At 49.6% G+C, this 20,010-nt stretch overlaps 1 long non-coding RNA gene across 1 annotated transcript in view; it reads left to right on the top strand.

The window, feature by feature from the left end:
• LOC125946025 (uncharacterized) overlaps positions 1-11,489 on the top strand; it is a 33,012-nt gene extending 21,523 nt beyond the window's left edge. The window contains exon 4 of the long non-coding RNA XR_007467327.1: positions 11,338-11,489. This is a non-coding gene — a long non-coding RNA (uncharacterized LOC125946025). The remainder of the gene's footprint in view (positions 1-11,337) is intronic.
• The last annotated feature ends 8,521 nt before the right edge of the window (positions 11,490-20,010 follow it).

Below are 20,010 nucleotides of genomic sequence, written 5' to 3'. Positions count from 1 at the left end.
CATCCTCACCTTCCTTTTCGGAGACCGCGCTCACCAGTTCAGTTCCGCCGGATCAGCGATGGCTGATATAGTGGGCACGCGGATTGGAATGGCGCGAGCCAGTTCAGAGCTCCACTACACGAGCAAGACGTCACAAATGAATAATAATACACGTTTTCCTTTCAAATCAAATCCAATCAGTTTATTTTCATCTCAAGGATGAAAGGCTCTCACCCTCACACACAGTACGTACAGGCTAAAGGACGTTTGCACCATTCGGAGCTTATCATGTCCCCAAACCAATCGTAATAATTTACCGTTACCTTTACCACGGCTCGTGCTGTACATTCATGTCACGAACGGCGTACGCATCATAGCGTCACATGGCAGTATTGGCAGGAATGTTGTGAGACCAGACTCTTAAATAAAACAAATGCGTGCAAGATACACGAAATGTAATTGATTTTAGGAAAAGGTAAGCCGAAAGAATGTACAGTAGCTTTCGACAGTAGGTCTATTACGAGAGGGGTTTGTGTTTGTCTGATTCGTTACCGTTATAGGTGATATTTTATGCACTCTATGCATGCGCCGCTTGCTTTCAGTATTGCATAAAATATTCACCAAGATAATTTCCAATAGAATCAAGGCAACACTTGACTTCAGCCAACCAAGAGAACAGGCAGGCTTCAGGAAGGGATATTCTACGATGGATCATAATGTCATCAATCAGGTAATCGAGAAATCTGCGGAGTACAATCAACCTCTGTATATGGCTTTCATAGATTATGAAAAGGCATTTGATTCAGTAGCGATACCAGCTGTCATAGAGGCATTGCATAATCAAGGAGTACAGGAGGCATACGAGAATATTTTACCAAATATCTACAAGGATTCCACAGCTGCCTTGGTTCTGCACAAGAAAAGTAGAAAGTTACCTATCAAGAAAGGGGTCAGGCAAGGAGACACAATCTCTCCAATGCTATTCACTGCATGCTTAGAAGTATTCAAGCTCTTAGACTGGGAAGTCTTAGGAGTGAGGATCAACGGCGAATATCTCAGCAACCTTCGGTTTGCAGCTGACATTGTCCTATTCAGCAACAATGCAGACGAATTACAGCAAATGCTTTAGGACCTTAATCGAGAAAGTGTAAGAATTGGGTTGAACATGAAGATGCAGAAGACAAAGGTAATGTTCAATAGCCTGGCAAGGGAACAAGAATTCAGGATCGCCAGTCAGCCTCTAGAGTATGTAAAGGAGTACGTTTATCTAGGTCAATTACTCACATGGGACCCTGATCACGAGAAAGAAATTTACAGAAGAATAAAATTGGGTTGGAGTGCTTACGGCAGGCATTGCAAAATCCTTCCTGGGAGCTTACCACTGTCGTTGAAAAGAAAAGTGTACAATCATTGCATTCTACCGGTGCTAACATAGGGGGCAGAAACTTGGAGGTTAACAAAGAAGCTCGAGAACAAGTTAAGGACCGCACAAAGACCGATGGAATTAAAAATGTTAGGACTAACGTTAAGAGAAAGGAAGAGAGCGGTGTGGATCAGAGAATAAACGGGGATAGCCGATATTCTAGTTGACATTAAGCTGAAGAAATGAAGCTGGGCAGGCCATGCGTAGGATGGATAACCGGTGGACCATTAGGGTTACAGAATGGATACCAAGAGAAGGCAAGCGCAGTCGAGGTCGGCAGAAAACCAGATGGGATGATGAAGTTAGGAAATTTGCAGGCGCAAGTTGGAATACGCTAGCGCATGACCGGGGTAATTGGAGATCGCAGGGAGAGGCCTTCGTCCTGCAGTGGACATAAGATATAGGCTGATGATGATGATGATGATGATTCATGCGCTACCTCTTCTGGAAACCACGACATACATGCTTAACGATTGCCCTTTAGGCATACATAATCTTGTACAGTGTGTAGAATTATGTAACGGTGCGATGAAGAATTGGGGTTCCACCTTGCCACAGCATCACAAACACCATGGCGCACCCTATACTACGATGACTTTCAGAAGTACTGTGTTAAGCATCAATAAAGTGACACAAGGTATTGGCACCGTCGAAACGAGTTATGTATAAGGCGTGCACTGCTGCGGGATTCCCCTTTCGCGCTTCCCTAACAACACTCGTCACCATATAGTGCAACCACTGCTATGTCTGCGCTTGGCTTCCGAAATGCATGGCTTTCAGATGCGTGCGAACGCTGAGAAACGCGTCTTAAGGCAACCATTCTCCTCTCGCGCGGACCGACACGGTAGGAAGCGTAGAGCGGAAAGCTGAACGGACGTGCCTCGCATGGGATCCGTACTTCTTGGCCCGTTTCACCGCAGCTCTGCACCCTTTCTTCACGAAATTTCACCAACGCATCCGTGAAGGTGAGAGGGTGCGTTTGACGCCTTCGGTGCCCAATTCCGTCCATTTTCGACCATATCGAACCTTTTTCGTGATCTGCCACACCCCCGACGCGCTTAGCATAGCGCGCAACGCTCGACTCCGAGTCCCTGCGCAATGCGCAGCTGCGTTCCACGCCACACCTGCGGCCGACGCCGCCCGGTTTCGCCGCCTCCACCGAAACCGTTCGCAGCCCTCCAAGCCGGTGACATGGGATATCAAGTCGAAGGTGTCTTCATCACCCCTGCTGAGCTAGAAACCGACTCACGATGGATTCATTGTGTGAAAGCACACCATGCAGCCGCAGCCCACCAGGAAATCGCCTCGACACCGCCTGCCTCGCCCCCATCCAAGACCGTACTCCACCGCCAGCCGCCACCCCCAGCACTACCACTCTCCGTCGTTACGCTCCCCTCCCTCGCCTCCCAGCAGAGGACTTCAAAATCGTTTTCAGAGCGGGAGGGAGCTTGACCTCGGCGCAACTACTAACGGAGCCCTGCTAAAAATCCTCTGCACTCTTGCCACCATCGACTATGCCACCGCCCGCACCGCCGACCGTGTACGGAACAATCCATACAACTCCGTTACTGTCAGCACCCCATCTAGCCACGCGCTCGTCTCTACCTTCGGGTATCGGAACTCCGCCTGGGTCCCACCTCTGACCCCCTGCGTGCCTACATGGCAACACCCGAGAACGCCCTCCGCGGCATCATATGCATCGCCATGGACTCCTAAACCCAGGACGAGATCGTCAAAGATCTACAATCCATGAATACACCCCCTACGCCATCGCCGACGCACGCCAGATGGGGCGCTCCAAATCCATCCTTATCACCTTCGTCGGCACGACAACTCCCCCCCCCCCCAATGCGATCGTCTTCAACTGCGGGATCTACCACTGCCACCCGTTAAGCCCGAAAGTCTAGGCCTGCACTAACTGCTGGGCTCCTGGCCACCGCGTGAACGTCTGCACCAAGCCCAAGTCCGCCCTCTGTCACCGCTGCGGCTAGGCTCACAAGGTAGTCGAGCCCCCGACCTGCGTCCCCTGCTGTATCCTGTGCAAGGGGGCACACGTCAAGGGCTGGCGTCCGTGCAAGCTCCGGTTCGACCGGAACGGCCCGTCGTCACCTCCGGCCACGTCTAAGCCCTAGCCTCCACCACCAGCGCCACCAATCAGGCTCATCCACAAGACCTCTCGGCCTTCTCACCGCCGCTCTGCCTCCCGTATTGCCCGGTCTGAAAGCCACCACCGCTCCATCTCCTTCCCGCCTGTGCCCAGGACCGAGGCGTCAACCGCCCCCACCACCACATCACTGGTATGCTGGAAATCGCTGCCACACACGTCGGACCCCCAAACTGCGGCCCTCAGGGCCCCTATCGCTGCCCAGCAGCTACAAATTCAGGAGCTGTCGCGCCAGTTGCAGGCCGCGCTAGCGCGTCTGTCCTTGCCCGTTCCTTCTCCTCCTCCTTGCCCAGCTCCCGCACCTTCACAAACGCTGCCTCAGCCGGCGCCAGCTAAGGAGCCAATTAACACGGCACTCACGGCTGCGTCATCGCGGGCCTCCTCTCCCACCCGCCGCCCCCGCACAAACGCCGATCACACTCCTCCGACGACGTCGCGCCAGAGCGTGACATCGTTCGCAAAAGAGTCTGCTTCTTGCATGCGTTTGAGCAGCTCGTCATGGCGCGTGTCGCCAGTGTGGACAACCACGTGGTCACCATGGAATCCCACCTTACCGCCCTATACACCATGGTCGCGGTCCTAGAGGCCCGCCAGAGCTCGACTGAGGCCACCCTCGCGCACCTGTTGGTCCCTGCCCCCCTCACCCCTCCGTCCGGTGACCCCGCCATCGATCATGGCCAGACACCCCCGCACCTTAATCTCTGGCAGTGGAACTGTAGGGGGTTCCGCGGCAAGCAGAGCATCCTGCAACTCCACCTCCAGAACATCCCTCCCGACAATGTCCCTTCTGTCCTAGCGCTTCAGGAACCCCAAGCTCCCGTGAAGCTGCGCGACTCCACCTCCTTTCATCCTTCTTCTGAGGCCTACCCAAACGTTGCCATGCTGTTGCACGATAACCTTGCTGCCGTGCTGCACCAGCTGGACGTTTCAGACTGTTCTCTTCTCCTCCTCGAAATTTCCCCGCCATCGCACTGAGGCAAGCCTCTTCGTTCTCAATATGTACAGCCCTCCCAAAGCCCCTTCAGCCCCTCTACTTCTCGTAGTCCGCAAAGCGCTCTCCTGTGCTAGCCGCCACGCCCTGGTCGTTCTGGGCGATTTCAATGCACCTCAAACTCTATAGCTGGGGCTACCCCCTGAACACCCGCAAGGGCCACTCACTTGAGACATTCATCCTCAACGAATGTCTTTCCGTCCTTAATGACTTCGCTCGCCCCACCAGGATCGGCTCCAGTGTCCAACGAGACACCAGTCCGGACCCTCGCCAAAAATGTCCGACCTGGTCTAATACAGGAGTCTCCCTCGGTAGCGATCACTACATCCTCTGCACGACTTTCCTTCTCCCCTCCCTTGCTCGCACCTCTACCCGTCTGACCCAGATAGTTGACTGGGACCGCTTCCGTTCCACTCGTCTTTCTACTTCCTCCTCTGCTCCTATCACCGATCTCTCTGCCTGGACTGAGACCCTTTTAGCGGACGTCGGGGCTGCCACATCCACACTCCCTGCAGCACCACACTCCACCACGGCAGACAGCCGTCTACTGCACCTTTGGGAGGCCCCTCCCAGAACAAACTCACTCGAGCTATCTTGACGCCGCACCTTACCAAAGCATTCGACAATGCACACCACACCATCATTCTGGACGCTCTTTCCTCCCTTTATGTCGGACCCCATGTCCATGCATACGTCACCGCTTTCCTCGCCCTCTGCGCAGCCGAAATCTCGTATGGCCCACTTTCTTCTCCTTTCTCCCTTGACAACAAGGGTACTCCCCAAGGCTGTCTTGTCCCCTCTTCTATTTAACGTTACCCTCTTCCCGCTGGCACGTGCTCTACGCACTATGCCAGCTCTGTCTCATGCTTTCTACGCCGATGACATCTAGACTATTGGTGACCGCCGGCAATCTTGGCGACATGGAGACCACCCTCCAGGCGGGCGCGGACGCGGTAGTGACTCACGCCCTGTCTGTGGGGTTGAGCTGCTTCCCGGCCAAATAAGAACTTTTGCTCCTTCTGCCTCGGGGTATGGCCCCCCTGTCGCCTTCTCCACTCACCGTCTCCCTTGACGGCACACCCCTTCCCCTCGTCTCTACCTTCCACATCCTCGGACTCTTTCTTTAGTCCAATAGCAAGCACACCGCCCTCATCACACGACTCACAAACGCTGTACACCAGACCATCCGCCAAATATGCCGCATTGCCAACCGTCACCACGACATGCGCGAACACGACCTCCGCAGCCTAGTCCATGCCTTTGTTCTCAACCGCTTCCTCTATTCTCTTCCGTATATTTTCTTTTCACGTACCAAGGTACGCAAAGTCAACAGCTTCATTCGCCAGGTCTATAAGTCGGCCCTGTCTCTTCCCACATCTACTACGGTGGCTCGGTTACTGTCGATGAGTGTCCATAACTCCCTTACGGAGCGGACGGAGGCCCATCGCACGGCCCAGCTCCTCCGTCTCTCCCTTACTAGGCGTGGTCACACACTTCTCTCTACCCTTAATCTCTCCCCTCTTACCCCTCTTCCCGTCTCACTACCCATTCCTTAACACGTCTACTCCCTCCTACCTGTAATCCCCTCCCTAAGAATATGCACCCTGAACACCACCCCTCCCGTAGAGCACCGCGAGCCTCCACGCTCTGGCGTCAGTACGAACGGCAACCCGCCATGGCTTATGTGGATGCCGCCCCGTACCGCCACTACCCAGCCGTTGCCCTTGCAGTCACTGACAACTATTTCCGACCCACTGTTACTGCCTCAGTATACACTTCGACCTCTGTCACGCCAACCTCAAAGGAATACATTTTCAGCGACTCCAAGCCTGCAGTCTACAACTGCACGGTTAGACGGGTGGCACCCCCGGCCTCCGGTATCTTGCGTTCCGACACTATTCCGCCTCGCCCAATGCAAATCATCTGGGTGCCCGCTCACGCGGCCCATCCTGGCAACGAGGCCGCCAATTCCATCGCTCGCGATTCGACTAACCGAGCAAGCCTGCCCCCGCCGGGAATGGATAGGCGCGACGCAATCCTCACGTACCACGATGCCACCTTGCACTACCGCCTCACTCGTCTCACGTTCCCCCCACCGTACAAATTCCTTTCCCAAAACCAACAACACTTGTAGCGCCACCTTTCTGACACACCTTTCTGACTACCTCACGTATTGCCCTTATCCACCCCGGGACGCACTCGCCGGCCTGCCGCTTATGTGACAGCTCCCACGCCGATTACTATCACACCTTATTCTCCTGCCCGACACACTTGCCCCCTGCCTCTTGGCACCTAACCAGTCCGCAGCAGTGGGAGGCTGCTTAGTCAAGCACCGAGCCGGATCTCCAACTCCTGCTGGTGACCTGGGCAGAGGACATCGCGACTGGGCACGGCCTGGACGCCACAACTGGCAGCCTGAAGGCCACCCACAACACTGCTTTTAAATTTTCTTTACTTCGGGCCTTCTCAATAAATGTATTCCAACACCACCTCTCTCGCGCTTCTTTGTGGACACCATCTGCGCCATCTACTGAAACTGTTGAGAAGCCCGCCCAGACTTACGAGACCATAAGCGTGGCTCTCCGGGGCGTGCGAGCGCTGCGAATTGTTCCCTGGCTTGCAGCACACCTACTGCCACATCATCAACATGTCCATTGCAGGATGAAGGGCTCTCCCTGCGATCTCCAATTACCCCTGTCTTGCCCTAGCTGATTCCAACTTGCGCCTGCAAATTTCCTAGCATAATCACCTCTCCTAGTTTTCTGCCATCCTCGACTGCGCTTCCCTTCTCTTCGTATTCATTCTGTAACTCTAATGGTCCACCGCTTATCCATCCTACGCATAACGTGGCCTGCCCAGTTCCATTTCTTCGACTTAATGTCAATAAGAATAACGGCTATCCCCGTTTGCTCTCTCATCCCCACCGCTTTCTTCCTGTCTCTTAATGTTATGCCTAATATTTTTCGTTCCATCACTCTTTATGCTGTCATTAACTTGTTCTCGAGATTCCTTGTTAACCGCCAAGTCTCTAACCCATATGTTAGCATCGGTGGAATGTAATGTTTGTACACTTTTCTTTTCAACCACATTGGTAAGCTTCCAGTCACGATTTGGCAATGCCTGCCATATGCACTCCGACCTAATTTTATTCTTTTGTAAATTTCTTTCTCATGATTAGGGTCCCCTGTGAGTAATTGACCTAAATAAACGTACTCCTTTACAGACTCTAGAAGCTGACTGGCGATCCTGAATTCTTGTTTTCTAGCCAGGCTATTTAACATTATCTTTGTCTTCTGCACGTTAATCTTCAAGCCCACTCTTATACTTTCTCGGTTAAATTCCTCAATCATTAGCTGTAATTGGTCCCCAATGCTGCTGAATAGGACAATGTCATCTGCAAACCGAAGTTTGTTGCGATATTCGCCGTTGATCCTCGCTCCTAAGCCTGCCCAGTCCAAGAGCTTGAATACTTCTAAGCATGCAGTGAATAACAATGGAGAGATTGTGTCACCTTGCCTGACCCCTGTCTTGATAGGTATCTGTCTACTTTCTTGTGGAGAATCAAAGTTGCCGTGCAATCCTAGTAGATATTTGCCAAGATATTCACGTATTGTTAAAGTACTGAAAGTTGGGCGTGTTGGTAGCTATTCATCTTGAAACTGCAGCGCGCACACAAGAAACGAGGACAATAAGGCAAAATTAACAGACAGCGCCTGTCTGTTACCTTTGCCTTATTGACAGCGCTTGTCTGCAGTTTCAAGATGAATATTCAGGTATGCATCCTGTATTCCTTGATTACGCAATGCCTCTATGACTGCTCGTAGCTCTACTGAATCAAATGCTTTTTTCTAATCTATGAAAGCCATATAGAGAGGTTGATTGTACTCCGCAGATTTCTCAATTACCTGATTGATGACATGGATATCATCATAGAATGTTGCTTCCTGAAGCCAGCCTGTTCTCTTGGTTGACTGAAGTGTTACCCTCATTCTAGTGGAAATTATCTTGGTGAATATTCTTTACGATACTGAAAGCAAGGTAATGGGTCTTTAATTCTTCTACTCTTTAACGTCTCTCTTCTTATGAATTAGTATGATGTTGGCCTTCTTCCAGCTCTTTCGTACTCTTGAAGTCGTGAGACATTGCGTATAAAGGGCGACAAGCTTTTAAAGCATGATATCTCCTCCATCTTTGAATAAATCGGCTGTTATTCTATTTTCTCTAGCAACGTTTCCCCTGGCCATCTCTTGCACGGTCCTTCTAACTTGATCGCTAGTTACAGAAGGAGCCTCTGTATGATGTTCATCACTACTTCGAATGAATGTAGCTTGGCTGCTCTGGGAACTGTACAGGTCAGCACAGAATTCCTCAGCTGCTTTTACTATGTCATCGAAATTACTGATGATATTACCCTGCTTATATTTCAGTGCATACATCTTGCCTTGTTTTAGGCTAAGTGGCACTTGTATATCAGTGACCAAAGCTGTCCATAGGTTCAGTGCATGCATGGCACACGTACGCAGTGCATGCATGGCGCAGTGCATTCATGGCGCAGCTCACTAAAGCGCTAACCTAAAAGGCATTCATTTGAAGCGGTGCATACCCTGTGCCTTTGTGGCGCACTCTGCTAATGCGTCGGGTTGCTATACTTAACGAACTCTTGCGACGTGCTTTTGATTCCGCTCAGCATCGGATGAATTTGAGGCAAATTTTTCATCACTGTAGAGCGGCATATTCCCAGTTTAACATACCCACCCTATTTATTGCAAGAACCAGCTTCAGTCAGTACCTAGCAGTGTGAAACCAGCGGTTTTTTTTTTTTTTGCACTGGATCGCACTAGGGCTGGGAGTCAATGGGACCCCAGTTAGATCGTGGGATAAGAGCTGGGTCAGACAGGGCGAGACGCTGATTTCACTGATATGACGCTGGGACCCACTGGTATGTGATATTGAACACGCTGGTTCTCGCTGGAAATTGCTGGTTCGTACCGGAAACTGCACTGGTTGCGTATGCGCCGCACTGGTTCCAGTATGCAAGGAGTATAGACTCTGCTAAATCTTAAATGGTTGATACAATCTTACCCACAGGTTAGTCTCTGGTCCTAAATAAACGCTATATTTGGAGGTCATCAATATCTGTTTATTTGCTTTATCAGGCTGCGCAACAAGTGCACTGAGTACGTGCCGCTTTTCCATGGACGTCTTTCACGCCAGCGCTTTAACAAGCTACGCCATTAATGCACTGGGTATGTGCGACTCCTCAATAAACCTCTCGACAACCTGGGTTACTATGTAAGCACGACTCGCTGAGCGGCAGACGAGGAAACAATTCCCAGTTTTCGCGTGCGCCGGAGCGCCAGGATTCTGGTCTCGGATTCCAAGCGCGGACTTCTCGGCCACGCCACTAGATGGTGCAATATGCCCATAAAAAGCGAGAGAGTGGAACCCGGCTGCCGCATAACGCGTTGCTCACCATTCGCACGCACCGGTGAGTCATGCATTTTGGAGCCAGCGCACAAGCTTTGCGGCGGCCACGCTGGATGGCGCTGAGTGTTTGTAGCGAAGCGCGAGAGAGGAGTCCCGCTGTAGTACACGCCTCATACATAATTATTTTCAAAGGTGGCTACATTGATTGACTCTGCCGTTTGTCACCTTTGCCTATAATTCCTCGTGCCACGACACAGCCGGCTATTCCCCATTTTTCCTCCTGTTAGACCGAGAACCAGCACTGCGCCTCGACACAACTCTTCCTGTTCACGCGGCACCCACCAGTGAATATGCACTTGATGCCGTCGCCCGCGCTGCTCACGCAAGGGAAATTGCCCGTGACCGCCTTCTGAACTCCCAAGAGAGTCAAAGGCGTTTGTACGACCAGCGACACCGAGACGTGCACTTCCGGCCTGGTTCTTTGGTGCTTCTATGGTCTCCGTCGCGTCAGGTCGGCCTGTCAGAAAAACTGCTGTCGCGTTACACAGGCCCCTACCGAGTGCTTCGTGCAGTGACTCCCGTCACATACGAGATCGCCCCTGACGCCCCATCTGCTTCCCAGTTCAGCGATATCGTGCACGTTACACGACTGAAGCAGTATCATCCTCCCAGTGATGACATTTAGACGCTCCGGGACGTCGCTTCTGCCGCCGGGGGATTATGCTACACGCGTGTGGTATTTGATTGTTTGACCGAGGCGCGCGGGCACCATCACTTGAGAAAAGAAGAGGAAGAACGAGCTGGGCTGGCGCTGTGAACCTAACCGGTCAGCGCTGCAACCGCTGTTGTAAATACAACCTGTAAATAGTTGCCCCTCTTACTGACACGTTCTTCGCGTAAGAATAATGTCACGTGCCTTGAGAGAGAACTGGCGACGTGACGTTTAATGAGGGCAGCAGGCTCCTGAAAAACACGGCGGCAGGACCATGCTATCGTGCGGGCGGGTTAGCACGCACACTTCTCGCCTCTTGTCAGTACTTGCCTCTTAGCACTGTACCCACTACAGCAGGTGGCAATATTGATTGAATGCTAAACGCATTACCATCGCCAGTCATTGTGAGATGGATCCTTCCGAATTTTTTTCGTATAGGCATGCACTGTCACCTTGTGTCGTCCTTGAGCAGTCCTTTCTTACACCTTAAGCAGCGTGTATAGCCAACTAGCATCTGCTGCAGCTCTGTTACCGTTAGAGTGTGCCTGCAAAACATTTGTCATTTGTAATAGCTGATTAGTTAGCGCAACCTGCTGTTAGACTGACGTTGCAGCTCATTGTATCTTATTATCTCCTTACAGTGGTTCATCATCTGGAGGATTGAAGCGTACGCGGCGAACATGCCGAACTAGGTGGCCCTGCCCTTGAATATTTTCTGCTTTTCGTTATTCGCACTGTAGTTCAAAAATCTTTTGATGAAACTTGCGCTTCAAAGTTGAAGCACGTTTAACTGTTATGCTGCGTGATAAGCTTTTGAGTAAAATTTGCTCGAAAAGAATTTACGTTTTGCAAATCTTCTGTTGTCACCGCCGTTTACGTTGGCGCTAACAATATGTTTGTTTTAAACACATATATAACGTAGCCATGCAATAAAAATTGTATTTCGTTCGACACGTTAGTTCGCAGGGGCATAAAGTGAAAACACAATTAATACTTCGTCTTTAACGTGCTGCTGTTTGACGTGCGGTTCATATTAAATCTTAATGGACGTCCAAAGCAAATGTCAATAAAATAACGCCATCTACGCATAGCAATAATAAGGCTTCACCTTGTATTGACATAAGCGCAATTTGAAGTGCTTGTGCAATAGCGTTTATTATATCCTCCTGAGTTCCAGCTATGGAGATTTGTCTAATATATTGAACATCAAATACTCCATTACTATGCCGTCCTCAGCATATTTTTCCGCGTAAATAACACTTGTACAGTATTTTGGACACCTCCTAGTGCCATCTATGAAGTTTTGTCGAAGTTGCGCCAGCGGATCCGGAAATAAAGGAGACGAGATGGCGGCGTTCAGCGGAGCGGCCTTCTACGGCGACCGCCGGAGAAGTAAATGCTGTTCATGGTTTTATTTGACCATTTTACCGTGTTACTTATGATTAACTGGAAAGGTAATGATACAGGGAGAATGGTCAATGAAAAATTTTAGTTGCGCGTACGCTTGCTTTTCTCTGCTAGTGATTTTATGTTGCATGTCCAACACATTGGACACTGGCACTCAAGACCATCATTGCGAATGTACGGACGCCACGTGCAGTGCGTTGAACGCGTGTTAATTTTGGTGTCACGCGACGTTTCTTTGTGCTCGCTTGTCTTTTAAGTGCGAAGCACGCGAGAAGCCCGGGCTGCCGGCGTGTCATGTCGTGGTCACGCGCAAAAACACAGTCTTAACAAGTGTAGAATTAATCAAAACCTGTTTAAAAAAACTAACATGTTATAGTATAATCAAGCATTAAGCGCAGTAATTATTAGAAACTCGTGAAAGTCATTAACATCTTGTAATTTGATCGCATGTCGTGGTGGCCACGCGCATCAAAGTCTTTGGCTCCACGTGCGTGTCGCTTTGCCTCCATGTGCGTGGCGGTTTCCCACCAGTTGCGCCTAATCACAGGTGTATGATGGATTGCTAAACATAAGATAAACACAGGATGAAACAAGATAAGCACAAAGAAAACACCGGCGAATCACCGCTTCGCACTTCCCACGTTGAGTAATTACCACAGAGTTTACCAAGGCCACTGTACGAATTTTTTTATATGGCGTGCATTGATAAAGTGCCTCTTTTTTTCGTTCAGGGGACAGGCCTCGCATGTCGGATGACACGGCGGAGCAGATATTCCAGAGCAGCTCGTCAGACCTCAACTTGTCGGACAGTAACGATGACACTATCGCTGATCCGAGCTCTTCTGCGCCCCTTTAGGGCCAGAAATTAGGACCCACTTCAAATTTTATTTGATACTTGTAAAACGTTGATTATTAATGGTATTTCCAGCATTGGTAACAATTTTCTTCTGTAAAGTAGCTTGCGTTTCTGCAAGCCCACTACTTCACAATTTACCTGATTAAGTTCCAGTGTCCAATTTTATTGGACATCATGCCATACTAAAACCATGGACATTACTGAAATAATAAGCGTCACTTTTTATCTTTGTTGTCTACACATCATATCTTGAAAGTTTCAGGAAAATCTGTGAACCTAAATCCAACCCGGAAGTCAGGAGGATATAAAACTTGGGCTACTTTATACGCGGTTATTCCATCTTATTCAGTGTCAAAGGTAAAAAAAAAAAACACCGCATATCCATGGGGTGAATGATGATGAGTGGGCGAAGCTACGGAGGGAATCATCGGTAAACCGTGAATCTTCCGTGTAATTCGCCCAGTCTCGCCGCACTAAATCGAACGATTGACTTCCACCAATGACACGCGCCATATGTGACGTCATTCCTATTTTATAACAGCGCCCTTCATTATAATTGCACCATCTCCCGCTTAAGGGGACGCTAGCACAAACGCGTTAGAAACGTGCAGTACACTCTAGTAAGGGGGAGAGGCCACAGCGTCTTACGCAGTCGTTTACACATGCCGGAACGTGCACCGCGTTTGCCGACCCCATCAGCGTTTATGAATACGGGGATAAGGCGGAGAGGCCACAGCGTCTTACACCAGCTTCTTACACGGGCCGTCACGCGCTAGCACAAACGCGTTAGAAACGCGCAGTCTTTCGTTAATGTTGGGTATTTATTGTCATCGTGGTGCGTGTGTCCATGTGCGCTTCGTGGCGTAGTAGTTAGCGCTGCGCGTTCGGAAGCGAGGGGTCCCTGGTTCGATTCCGCGCTACGGACGCAACTTCCGGAATTTTTAGGGGCGAAGCTCCTTAAGGCGGCACCCGTTCGTCCCTCGTCGTAGTAGTAGTGTGTAACCAGTCTGAGAAAAACGAGAAAAAAATTCCGAAGTTGTGTCCGTAGCGCGGAATCGAACCAGGGACCCCTCGCTTCCGAGCGCGCGGCGTTAGCGCACTACGCCACGAAGCGGACATGGACACACGCACCACGATGGCAATAAATACCCAACATTAACGAAAGGCCGCGTTTCTAACGCGTTTGTGCTAGCGCGTTACGGCCCGTGTATAAGAAGCTGGTGTAAGACGCTGTGGCCTCTCCGCCTTACCTTCAACGCGTTTCGAACGCGCTGCCCAAAGCGGTGGCAAGTCAAGTTCAAGTCGAAGAGCGTTTATGAATACGGGGGGTATACTCTCTCAGCAGTCATGTGATGGCGTCGGCAAACGCGGTGCACGTTCCGGCATGTGTAAATGGCTGCGTAAGACGCTGTGGCCGCTCCCCCTTACTAGAGAGTACTGCACGTTTCTAACGCGTTTGTGCTAGCGTCCCCTTAAGCGGGAGATCCGATGATTCCCTCCGGAGCTTCGCCCACTCATCATCATTCACCCCGTGGATATGCTGTGATTTTTTTTTCATAAAAGTAGACGTGGCTACCTACTACTACTACGACGACGACTACTACTACTACTACATACTACAGAGGAGGGATAGACCCACTCCCTAAGGAGCTTCGCCCCTAAAAAACAGTCAGCCCTTTCACTGGGGTGCAGATGAAAGACCAGCGATACTGTACTATGGTGGGAATTATGTATTTCCAATTAGGACTATTGAGATGTGATGGTGTAATTCGTGATTAGAACTATTAACAAATGAGAAATATATATGATTCGGGGGTTTTCATTTATTTAGTGACCACAAGGATCATGGCCTTATGGTCGCTATGGTACACCGCCATAGAGTGTACGGCAAAGGTTGGCAAGTTCTTCACAAACACGTCACCAACGCTGCGCGCGTTTGGTGCGAACGCGGGCAACATGCCGCCGCCGTGGACAACAGTTGTGCGCCTTGTTAGCGTCACTGCACACAACAGCAGTAAAAACGCTGGCTACGTGACGAAATGGCTAAACGCCGTTGTCGAAATTGTAAAGGCCTGACCACATTCAGCGTTTTCCCGGCGGTTTCTGGCGTTTCGTCACCCGGCGATGCTCAGCGTCGACGGTGAGGAAGGCGCCAAGGTAGAACGCCATGCTCAAGACACACCAGAGCAACGTTTATAGATACTTTTAAAAGTATCTATAAACGTTGCACCAGAGATCTCGCCGCCGGCGCTGCAGCCGGAAGCGGCTCGATGAGTGCCGACCAATAAGCGCGTGGCTGCAGCTGCGCTGCTGGCAACTTCTGCAATCGACTTCCGCAGCAACCAGTTCGCGTGCGTGCCGCCTTGGAGCTCCAGACCTGAACTCCACGTCTTGTACTTAATAGCGCATAAAAAGGGGACGAGGCACAGATGGACGACGCGGACACAGCGCTAACTTCCAACAATCGTTTATTCTACGAAGCACTTCACATACGAAGCACTTCACATATATGTGAAGTGCTTCGTAGAATAAACGATTGTTGGAAGTTAGCGCTGTGTCCGCGTCGTACATCTGTGCCTCGTCCCCTTTTTATGCGCTATTAAGTACAAGACATGGAATACCAACTCGCCCAATCTTACGCTCTTTCTGAACTCCACGCTCGCCATGCTATCTAAACTGCGCATGCGCGAAAAAAAACTGTACATAGAGATTTCTGTTCCTTGAAGATTCACATGTGTCTAGCTCCTACTGAGGACTTGTCGCTCCTTGAATATCTGACTTTGCCTAGGGACTACGCCGGAGAACTCACTTTGCTCGTTTTGTATGCGGCAAAGGTGTGTCCCTAGGCTAGCCGGCATGTGCGTTTGCGGTCTCGTCTCGCCGTCCCCCCAGGTCCATGCCCCGGGTAGGGATTGTTCCCGCGGGCCATTGACTACGCTACACGCCTCGCTGCCGAAAAGCCGCGTCGCTCAAATATTGAATGACTAAAGTAGGCACACTCACAACGAAAAAAGGGAACAAGTCAGCGGGATGAAGGTGCCCGTGTGTTGAGGCGACATCATTGGCGCCGACACGGTAAGTTTTTTTTTTTGTTGTTGCAGTGAAATTGCGACGATGAGAGCGTCCGCTCTTGCGCAAGCAAATAGAGCTCTCGTTTGTGCCACGTCGCCGCGGCGGAAGCAGCGGTGCCGGGCGCAGACGCGAAGCGGTTGTCGTTGAGGTGTTGCTTAGCGCAGCGTAGCAACACCCCAAATAAAAAGTACTGCTCCAGTCAGGTAGACTGCTCCCTACCTGATAGTGAGATTATATTTGGATCATCAAAACAGTGATACGTTTATTTAGGAATACCATCGATTCCTTAACAGCAGCCACAGTTGCGCCTAGTCACCACCTGCCCAGCGTGTTCTCCGTTCCAACGCCGGCGGCGGGAAGCCAGAGTCGCGTAAACAAACCTTAAGTCTCGGAAGCCAACGTAAGGGACAAATGCATACAAAACGAGCAAAGGAAGTTCTCCGCTATAGTACCTAGGTAATGTGAGATATTCAAGGAGCAAATGCCCCCAAGTTTTCTCTCGTAACACGACTTCGCGCGCTGTCAGCTCCGCTAGGGATGAAAAGAGCAAAACCGGCCACTTGACAACTCCTCAGTAGTACCTTGACACAGGCGAATCTTCAAGGAAGAGAAGCCCCTATGTACAGTTTTTTTTTATTTTTTCGCGCATGCGCAGTTTACATAACATGGCGAGCGTGAAGTTCAGGTTGGCTCCAGTGTCTCGTCGGTGAGGCGCCGCCCTCTGAGACAGCAGCCGCTCATACCTTCGAGCGCGCTGCCGCGCAGGTTTTAAATGCGAAGAATTTCTTGGTGAGCATTTGCCACTTTGACAGTATCTATCTATCTAACTATCTAGCCGCCTACGTCTTGGTGTTCTCATGGTCGTTTCGTTAACTTGGCATTTACCAAAATAAGCATAGTACGACAAGAGTGTATCAAGAACATAAATGATACGTCATGACATTATTATTACGACAAGTGTGTCATGTAGGTCATTAAACAGCTCCCTACATCTTGGAGCTCTCATGATCGTTTCGTTAATTTGGTAGGTACCAAAATTGGCATAGCATGACGACAGTGCATGACGAACATAAGTGGTGGATCATGACATGAATATCATGACATGCATGTCATGTAGGTCATTAAACAGTCGCCTAAAATGACAATAACCCACCCAAGAAAACATTAACACTCAAAAACCACTGAAATGGGTTTGGGCGCGGGTACTAAGGGATGGAAACACTCGAGGATGGTGGTAGAAGCCAGTCATGAGCATGACTCAGCAAAATTTACAATGACTGGGCGAAATAGGATTAACACTAAAAAATCATTGAAATTGGTTCTGACGTTTATACTAAATGAAGGGAACATTAAAACATGATGGTAGAAGTCATAGTCATGAGCATGACTCAGTAAAATTGACAATGAGTCTGCAAAAGAGATGAACACTCAAAAACCACTGAAATGGGTTCTGACGTGGGTACTAAGGGAAGTAAACACTAAAGGATGATGTAGAAGCCATAGTCGTGAGCGTAACTCAGCAAAAATGACAATCTCTTAGCGAAAAAAGATTAACATTGAAAAACCAATGGAATGGGTTCGGATGTCGCACTCTGCGCTGGAAAAGGCTAAAGGTTGACGGTCGAAGTCACAGCCATGACTAAGGGTTTCGCCTTAAGGTCTCTTCTTCCTTTTGTGGTTTTACATGCCAAAACCAGTTCTGATTATGAGGCACGCCGTAGTGTAGGGCTCCGGATTAGTTTTGACCACCTGGGGTCTTTAACATGCACTACAACGCAAGTTCACGGGCGTTTTTGCATTTCGCCTCTATCGAAATGCGGCCGCTGCGCCCGGTTTTGATCCCGCGACCTCGTGCTCAGCAGCGCAACGGCTTAGGTGATTGAGCCACCACGGCGGGTCCTTAAGGTCTCTAAAGCATAGCTAAAACGACTTCTGAGGACTCTTGACATGAATGTCATGATATGCGTATCATGCCGGTCATGAAACAGCTGCCCACATCTTGGTGCTCTCATAGTCGTTTCGTTAACTTGGTAGGCTCCCCGCACGGCTGCTTCGCATATTCTTGATTCCCACAGGGCGTCGGATCTGTTGGCTTTTTTGCTAGGTCATTGTCATGACCTACATGGCACGGATGTCATGACATTTATGTCATGACATATAATTTATTCTGTAACCCTAATGGTCCACCGGTTATCCATCCTACGCATTACATGGCCTGCCCAGCTCCATTTCTTCCGCCTAATGTCAACTAGAATATCAGCTTTCCCCGTTTGTTCTCTGGCAATGGATACCAAGCAATCATTGGCAATCATTGGCAATCATTGGCGACCATTGGCAACCATTGGCAATGGATACCAAGAAAAGGGAAGCGCAGTCGAGGTCGGCAGAATACCAGATGGGATGATGAAGTTATGAAATTTGCAGACGCAAGTTGGAATACGCTAGCGCAAAACAGGGTAATTCGAGATCACAGGGAGAGGCCCTCGTCCTGCAGTGGACATAAAATATAGGCTGATGATGATGATGCTGATGATGATGATATCATTTATGTTCGTCATGCACTCTTGTCATAATATGCCAATATTGGTACTACCAAGTTAACGAAACGACCATGAGAGCACAAAGTCGTAGGCGGCCAGATAGGTAGATAAATAGATAGATACTGTCAAAGTAGCAAATGTTCGCCAAGAAATGCTTCGCATATAAAAGATCACCGCCCAAGCACCCCGTACCGATGATTAACCAGCGAAGCTGAAACGTGCGCCCCCGGTGTTTACGAGTGCATAGGTTAATGCCGACGATTCATTAAAGTATTTCTCAAATATTGGTTACGTCTTTTTGTATCTTAATGAGGTTTCACACGCGTTGGCTGCGACGGGGGAAACGACGTCACTGGCGGTATGCGCGCAGTCCGCCGTTCTCGCTTGCTTTCGATGTCTCGAGTTTGCTTGGCGGCGTGGCTAGCAGCATTCTCCCGCCATGGCCGCTTGCGATTCTTCAAAATAAATTGCTTCAAAATCAAATCTGTCGGTTACGTAAGATAATGAATGGCGCATATCCTGTAAACGCGGCCACCCCATTACGACGACAGAAGAGAAGTTAAATTCGACGCTGCAATGATGAGCGACAACGCAGCCAGCTGTGGAAGCAGATGACCACGACGATCGCGGGAGCAGTGGCACGAGTGCGTGCCGAGCATGAGCCAGCTGCGGAAGAAGACGACGCTGGAGCCGATGCTGATGATGATAGTTTTCTGTACTCAGGCGACGGGCAACGCTTTAAAAACACTCATTTGCTTAAATTTAGGCGCACTGTAAAGAACCCCAGGTGGTCAAAACTATATGCCATATAATGCCATATAATTATATCCTGGTCTTAACACGTGCAAAACCATTAAGTTCTTTTTTGTTCCATCAGGACAGCAATTACTCTTATTTATGCTTCTCGGATACAGGAGGCGCGTTCATGCAGGTGCCGAATCTAGAGATGGGCCAGACGGCTCACTTCAGTGAGGGACTCGGAACGGCTCAGATCACTGAAATCAACCGGTTCACTTGAACCGCTCACCGGTTCACTTAAATCTGTAACCTGTGTTATGCATATTCTATAGTTATTTGGCTTTGAAAAACAAGATATGCGTAATTGAGTAACCGTGTTATTCGTATTTTGAAAAAACAATTTTTGGAGAGTATTTTTACATATTTTAAAAGCGCAAATTTTTAATTGTAATGAAACTTTCTTTTATAATAGTGGGGGATAAAATGCTTATGATACTGTACCAGGCAGAATGCGACATGCTTCTTTCAGAAAAAAGAAACTTCATCGTCATTGCAGGAGCTTTTCGGCTTTTGTGGTACTTTGAAGTCAACTTTGGTCAAAATGAAAACAAAAATTATTGTAAATCCTCTTTCAACTTCATTCATTCGTTCGTTGACTTAGGCACTCTCAATATACTATGAGTAAGCTGTAACGCAATACA

This window comes from Dermacentor silvarum, chromosome 5 (assembly GCF_013339745.2).
Source record: "Dermacentor silvarum isolate Dsil-2018 chromosome 5, BIME_Dsil_1.4, whole genome shotgun sequence".
Taxonomy (NCBI): Eukaryota; Metazoa; Arthropoda; class Arachnida; order Ixodida; family Ixodidae; genus Dermacentor; species Dermacentor silvarum.
The sequence above is the reverse complement of the archived record's forward strand: the minus strand, read 5'-3'. Positions and strand labels throughout refer to the sequence as shown.